Raw genomic sequence first — 7,425 nt, 5'->3', positions numbered from 1 at the left:
CTTGCAGCCACCTCGTCCTTTGGACAGGGTGAGGCTGGGCAGTAATTGCAGTTACTGTTTGCCAGAGTGGTGCATTTTCATGGCAGGTTTAATTTTACTCTCTAGTTCTTCACTTTTTTTCTGAATTTACACAGAGAAAACAACCCTGCAGGGCATGAGGGAGGGCAGGCTGGCAGTGCAGGGCATCTTCTCCCCTGCTGCAGTTCCTGGAGGAGAGGAGGTTAATTAGCAAATTGTAATCAGTGCCTGGGGGAGATCAGCACCTGAATACCTTTTAGGGGGTACTGTGGGGTGATTTTGGGGTGCACACAGCTCATTAAACCCATTGCTTAAAACATTCAGAACACAATTTCAGTGTGGACATAAAAAAGGACACCTCACTACCCCTGTCCACTTCTCCAGCTCTCCAGACTTTGCTTCCCCTATTAAAAAAAAAAAAAAAAAAAAAAAAAAAGTGGGGAGGAAATGGAAAAAAAGCTCTCACTACTGAACTGCAAAACAACATTTCTCCCCTCATTCAATATCGTCTATTGAACCTAAACTAACTTAGATCTACGTTAAGCATAGCAGAAGTGTTTAGAAACAGACCTCTAAGGCAGCTGTGTGACCAAAATTTCCTTCAACAGAAATAATTTTCACCCTCAGACTCATCAGACATGTCTGAGACACATGTAATAACTCCCACCGGTGCACACTGACAGGCTCTTTCTGATTCTCCATAATTCCTTTTCTGTGCCATGAAATATCATCTCCTCTATCTAAAGCAAATTGATCTTTTCACCCAATCTATTTGACAGATCTACCATTTAGTATTCAATTACTATTTCAACAATAAAACCAGTCTGTGATGCAGACACCAGGAGCTCATGCTGGGGGCTGGTGTCTGCATCAACCCCAGGTCTCTGGAAGGCAGCAGAAACCCCTTGGAGTTTTTGCTCCAAGAGCTGCTGCCTCTGCTGTCTTTATCATAAATAAAACAAATGCAAGAACTGGAGAGATAATCAGGGAAAAAGCAAAATGTTCTGGTCAGGGCTGTGTTATGGGCGTCTGGAAGGTGCAGGGTGGGCACGGAGGGGGATGGATCAGCTGTGGAAGAGCCTCCTTGGGCTCTGCTGCTGAACTGTGACCACTTAATCAAACGTTTAGACGTGAAAGACTGGAAGGAGCATCAGCAGTGGCTCACAGGGATCTCCAGCACAGCTCACCAGGCTGGCTTTGCAGAGATTTTGGGGATGGGTTTTGCCAAGGAATCCGGGCTCCATCCCGTGGGTGACGGTGACCCCGCTGCCCTGGGGTCCTGCAGCAGCCACGGCTGCTCCTCCTCGGCAGGAGGCAGCTCCCAGCCTCACCCCAATTAATCATCTCCTAATGACTTTCTGAACTGGGAGGATTTCCTTAATTATACCGCGCATTAGACTTTAATCAAGAAATCAATTTTTCACGCCACCCCAAACCCGCGGGTGCGGGGAGGGGCCCCGAGCGTCCCGCGCCCTGCACAGAGGGGAATTACCAGTGGAATTTGGGAGCTCTGCGTGCCAGGGCTCCTTACCAAATCCAGCTGTAAGTGATTTAATTAAGACGCCTGCGCTGGCCCGTGCCTGTGCCCCGCTCAGCCAGCCGTTTTCCCGTGTGTTTTCCAGGCACCGCAGGCCCTCGTGTGCCGGCTTAGCGCCCGTGTGCCCGGCTGGACGCGCTGGGAAGGGATTTGTGTTTGCTGCAAAGTGGCTTCACCCACTCCCACCGAGACCAACACAGCCCCTCGTGCACCTCCTGCCTCTGCAAACCCTCTGGAATGAAATAGAAATCCTGGGGGTGCTGGGATGTGCTCCAGTGTGACACTGCTGTGATCCAAAGGAGAGAAGTTAATTCAATATCAACCTCACTGTTCTGTTCCACTTTTCAGGATGCTGCGAGGTTGAGTGCAGCAAAGGGTTCCTCTGAAGCTCGTGCTCATTGGGAAGCAGTGATGGTTGCTCCTGGCCTGATCCAAACCCTGATCCATCTCTTTCCCTGCTTTTGTTGGGATTCACCCCAGCCCAGCAGAGCCAGAGCCAGCAGCTCCTTGCAGGGGGATCCCACAGGATCCCTGGGGTTTGGGGGTCTCAGCCCAACCAGCAGCACATTCCCAGCAGGGTTTCACAGCACAGCATGGCTCAGATTCTTTAGACTTGATTAATTACTGGGTGAGGTTTAATTCTCTCCCTTCTGAGGAGCTCTGGGTGGCAGAGCCAACCCCAGCCAGTTTTATTTTCCCTGGTACCCTCCTTCCTCCCATCACTCCCAGCACAGATGATGAGGCTGCTGGGATTTCCAGTACCTGCTGCCTCTGTGAGGAACTAAAAATAAAAAAACATCTGCTAAAAATACTGAATTATCAGGGAAAAAATGCTAAACCTCGGAGATCTCCCTGGACTGCGAGGATTAATTTTAATTTCCCTTTAATCCGGACACGAATCGTGACGTCACCACTGGCAGGCACGGCTCAGCTCCATGGACAGAGCTGGAGCTCTGCTTCCCCAACTTTTGGGTGCACTCCAAAGGAAAATGGACACACGACAAGCAGGAGGCCACAGGGTTCAGTGCAGGGTGCCAGAAATGTGTCCTAAATCCCATGGCTGCAGCTCCCAGTGTGTCCTTCCCCAGCTCCACACTCGGATCCAGGCTTTGTTCCTGCCTACAGCCAATTTTGGGGTGCTCTGATGCTGTACCCCACTGTGGGAAAGGGCAGAAAAAGGGACCAGAGGTCCCAGATTACAGCCTGGACTTCTGAAAAATAAGATTTACCAATACTCTCCACTTTTAAGGGAAGGAAAACAGCGATTTAATGGGAGCGAGTTAATTTGTGACCTTCCAAAGAGACAACAAAATTAATTCCTGGAAGGAATTACTCATCTAAAGGAGCAATGTTATGCACCCAAAAACCTCTGTGAGCACACAGCCCCTCCCTCCAAACCCCTGGAAAACACTTCCCTGGCTTTATCCCGGTGGTGCAACACGGATAACAGAGCAGAGCTGGGCTCTCCCTGCGCTTCCCCTCTCCCCCATCCCCACAGCAGGGGCGGGCTGAGCATCCTCAAACAGAAACTTTGCTCCCAGCTTCCCCTCTGATCAGATAGATGCAAAAATATGCGTGAAAAAATTTACATACAGAGCTCGGTGCTGGGAGGAAAACTCCCTTAATTCCCAGGACAAGCCCAGGGTTTGGTGCTCCCCCCATGCAGCAGCTAAATTTGGGGGGGTGGTTGGGGATGGAAGGAGGCAGGAAGACATTTTGGGGTGCTTGGGCAGGAAGGGCTCAGCCTCAGGAACATTTTGAGCACTGAGGGCCTGTGAGCAGACAAGGGCTCATAGTTTGAGGTGTGATTTATGTGCAGCGGCACATAAACACCTGAAACGGGGTCTTTAAAAACACCCCAGACTTCACCACAATGCTGCTGCTGTGGGGCTCCACGTGGAAAAAAAAATCAGGAAAATGAAATGTAAGCAATTCCTTAAAAGCTGCTCCAAATGTGCTTTCAGTCCAGGAGTGATCAGAGAGGCAAGTCAATATTTTCCTGGAGAGGAAACGCTGCCGTGTTTACACCTGGTGCTGTTTGCTCTCAGTCCTGCTCAGCTTTTGCCCAGGGCAGGATGTGGGGAAGAATTCAGGGTTTGTGTGGAGGAAGCTCTGTGGTTTCAGGAGCTGCAAGGAATCTCTTTACTGGGCTGTGTTTCTGTGACTCTCGAACAAGGGGCTGCTGTTGGGCTGGGCAAGGTGGATAAACCCCAAATATTTAATTCAGGAGGGCCCAACCTGCAGCTCTGATCTGCAGGACTCTTCCCACGTGGTGGCTTTGCTCTGCTTTTTGGGAATGCTTGAAGGCACCTGACCCAAAATTTGCTGTTTGTGCCACCCTCCTGTGGCAGCGATGCTGGGTGTCACGTGTGACATGGGAATGGGAATGAGCCCTGCAGCAAAGGGAAAGCTGTGTCTGTGCACGTTAATGCTCTGCTGCCTCCAGATCCCACCCAAATCCTGCACCCTTGGGTCCCTGGCACAGCCACTGCCCACTCAGAGCATGGAGCAGAGCTCAGCCAGCCCAGGGTGGGAATCTCCACCAGAAAAAAAAACTGACAAGCCCCTGAAAATGGTGGCCAAAATCGAAATATTTCCCTGGGATAGGACAGGATGAAGACACTGCCAGCTCCCTGGTGTGGGTGTCACAGAGCTGAAGGGCTCAGGAAGGTGCCCCCTGATCCCTTTGCTCCCCAGCCTGGAAAGGAGCACAGAGCTCTCCCCTTCCCAGCACCCAACAGCTGCCAAAGGTCAGGATTAAGCTCCACAGACCTTGGCAAGGATTTGTGCAAAGAAATCCCCTCCAACACCTTGGGAATGTCGGGGCTGAGCTTCACCTCCACTCACTCCTTGGAGATTGGGGTGGTTTGGCCAGGCAGAGCAGCCAGGGGACGTGGCTGGGCTCCCTGTGCCACCAGGAGCTGCTCCAAATCTCCCCCCACGAGCTCTTAATCAGCTTCCACCTGGGATTAGCTCAAACATTCCCAGCCTCTGGTTCAAAATAGCTTTTCTTGCTTGTGGGCAACTAATCCAAAAGGAGCCCTGTCCCCGTTAGCCAGCAGCTCCAGCAAAGGGTGGGGTTTTCCTAAGGCTTGAACCTTGCCTGGCTCCCAAATAGCTTTGGATTGGGAACCTAGGGCATGGAATGCACATGTTCAGAGCTGGGTTGTGATGGGGTTTCATAGAAGCAGCTCCAGTAAACCCAAGCAAAGCCTGGCCTGGTCCAAGGCAGGTACAAATAGCACAAGAGCCCAGTTTGGGCTGCATTATTTGTATTTTGGGGGAAATTCGGGTTTGGCACAAGGGATTTCACTCAGGAGCTCACAGACCCTCTCCTGCTGACACCAAATAGAGCCAAAAAACCTCCCTGTGCATCTGAGGACCTGGGGATGAACTGAGTAAAAAAACAGCCCCTTCTGTAGGATGGATCCCCAGAGCAAAGAACTGCTGAAAACCCACGGAAAAAAATCCACTCCCACAGCACCCAGAGGAGCAGGCAGGTTGGGAAGGGACGTGCAAGCAGCCACATCCCCAAGTGCAGCTGATGACGTGGCTGTGATTTAATAAAGGACATTATTAGTGCCCTGCTAATGGCTCCAGGCGCCGGCAGCCGAGCTGGCCGGCTGCTGGCAGCTCCCAGCCCAGGAGAGCTCGTTCCCACCAGGCTTCTAAAGATTAAATTCACCTCCACAAGCCTGCAAAAGGATTTGCATCAACCCATTGCAGCTTCCTCCTGCTGCCCCCATGACCGGGCACACGGAGCCACAGCAGCTCAAATCCTGCAGTCAGACAGAAATCCCACCTCAAATTAAAGATAACACAGCCTCAACCCTTCAGCCACTTCATTTCCTCCCCGTAAAACCTGCTCCCACCTGGCTCCTTCCCACTGACCTGCCCCAACACTGAGCAGCAAAACCCAGCTGAGGTTCCAGCAGCAGCAGCACTCCAAAAAAAGCTCCCCCTCAGCAAAAATAGGTCCAGAAACCAGCAAAACCTGGGGACTGGGGGAGGCACTGGTGATGGGCACAGCTGGTGGCCTCAGGGGCCTCTCAGCCATCACTCCTGGTGCTTCCCTAGCCTTTGCCTCATCAGCAGTGATCGGGGTGTTGATGAGCTGCCCTGGGGGAGATGAGTGCCCCTTGTCTGTCAGAAATTGATACTGACTGCTGAGGTGTTCATTTTTTGTGTCCTCAGAGCAGGAGTTTTGGCTGAGCCCCAGTTTTGTGTCATGGAGGCTCTGCTGCTTCCCCCTGGTTCAGGCAGCCTCTGCACCACAGTTCATCTCCAGGCAGGAAGCTCCAAAAAAGAAAAATCCCTGTGAGGCAGAGATGGAGCAAATCCCCCATTTCCACAGGGTGAGACATCTGCCAGCAAAGGCACTTGGCAAAGATGGGGAACCTGCGTCAGAGGCTGAACCCTCCCGTGCTCCAGCTCCTCCAGCACCAGGGCTTGGCTGGGAGAGGCCCTCTGTTTCTGGCTGAAACCTCCATAAAAATAGCACAATTATGGGAAAATCCTCGTCCAAATGGAAAAGAAAACACCAGCCTGGCTTTCACGAGGAAGCAGAGCTCTATAAAAGCACTCCTATAGCATTTGCTGTTTCTGTCAGGCGTCCAAAGCCTTGCTCAGAGCTCTTCACCCAGGGGCACAGCTCCACAGGGCGAGGTCAGGCCCCTGGAAAAGGATTTTATGATTTTTTTTTTCCCCCCAGCATTTCATTTCACCTCATCAGAAGTTTCCATACATTGGGAACAAATGTCTGCAGGAGCCTTCCCTGTGGAGCAGCGCGGGGCAGCCCCCGCCGGGAGCAGCTGCTTGATCCCGAGCCATAAATAAAGGCCAGGCTGGAAAATCTCCATGGGTTTGGGGCTTTTTTTTTTTTTTTTTTCACAGAAGTCGAGCTGGTGATGTCTGTCACCCCCTGTCCCTGCTGTTCTTCCAGCAGCCTCTCCCTGAGTCCCCCCGTGCCTGCCCTCACAGGGCTGATCCCCTCTACAGACTTGGGGTGCCCTGACAGATGGAAGGATTTAATCCTGGAGAGGTTTGATTAAAGGTGCCCATCCCTGGGCAAAGTCTGTGCTCACAACACCCCCAGATTCCCCAAAACAGAGCAGGACTCTGTGGTTTTTGGGGTCACATGGAGAAGGGTGGCAGCAGGGCTCTGTTATTTCCCCCAGGGGTCACCACGTTCCAGGTGACATTTCCTTCGTGCCTGGCCCGCGTCTGTGGGACATTTCTCGGTCAGCAACAGAGAACGGCCTGAGCTCTATTTATACCCCACCCTGGAGCCGGGTAAAAATAAAAATAACTCCGGCGTGTTTGGCAGCCTGAAGGCGCTACTGTAAATCCTCCCTGTCTGCGAGAAATCCCGCTCGGAGGGAGCCGCGGTCCCGCTGGGAAAGGAGGTGCTGGGGGAAGCCCAGGGGCTCCCGTGGGGCTGGACCCCGAGTGCAGGAGGAAAGGGATGGAGTAAACCTATGGGGCAGCAGCCGGCAGCATCCCTGCGTCCCAAAAAGCCGCCTGGGAAGCAGAGCAGGAGTGTCAGATTGCTCTTGAACCGGGATTAAAGGCCACTGGCGCTGCTGTATTTTTAGCTTCGTGATCATCCTTTGAAAAAAAAAAAAAAAAAAAAAAAAAAATCCGTCATTGTGGCCGGTGGGATGGGAGAGGAGTCGGGAGCTGCCCCAAGCTCGGCCCCGCCGCTCTTTATAGCCCGTCCTCTGGCCAGGGGAAGGTCACGGTGACCCCCGCAGCGCTGTCACCTCGCGGGGACCGGGGACCCATCCACCCACCCATCCACCCATCCACCCACCCATCCCTCTCTCCCTCCCTCCGGCAGAGCCGCTGCCGGAGCCCGGGGCTGCTGCCGC

The sequence above is a fragment of the Vidua chalybeata genome, chromosome 20, assembly GCF_026979565.1.
Source record: "Vidua chalybeata isolate OUT-0048 chromosome 20, bVidCha1 merged haplotype, whole genome shotgun sequence".
Lineage (NCBI taxonomy): Eukaryota > Metazoa > Chordata > Aves > Passeriformes > Viduidae > Vidua > Vidua chalybeata.
This window is presented reverse-complemented; position numbering follows the sequence as displayed.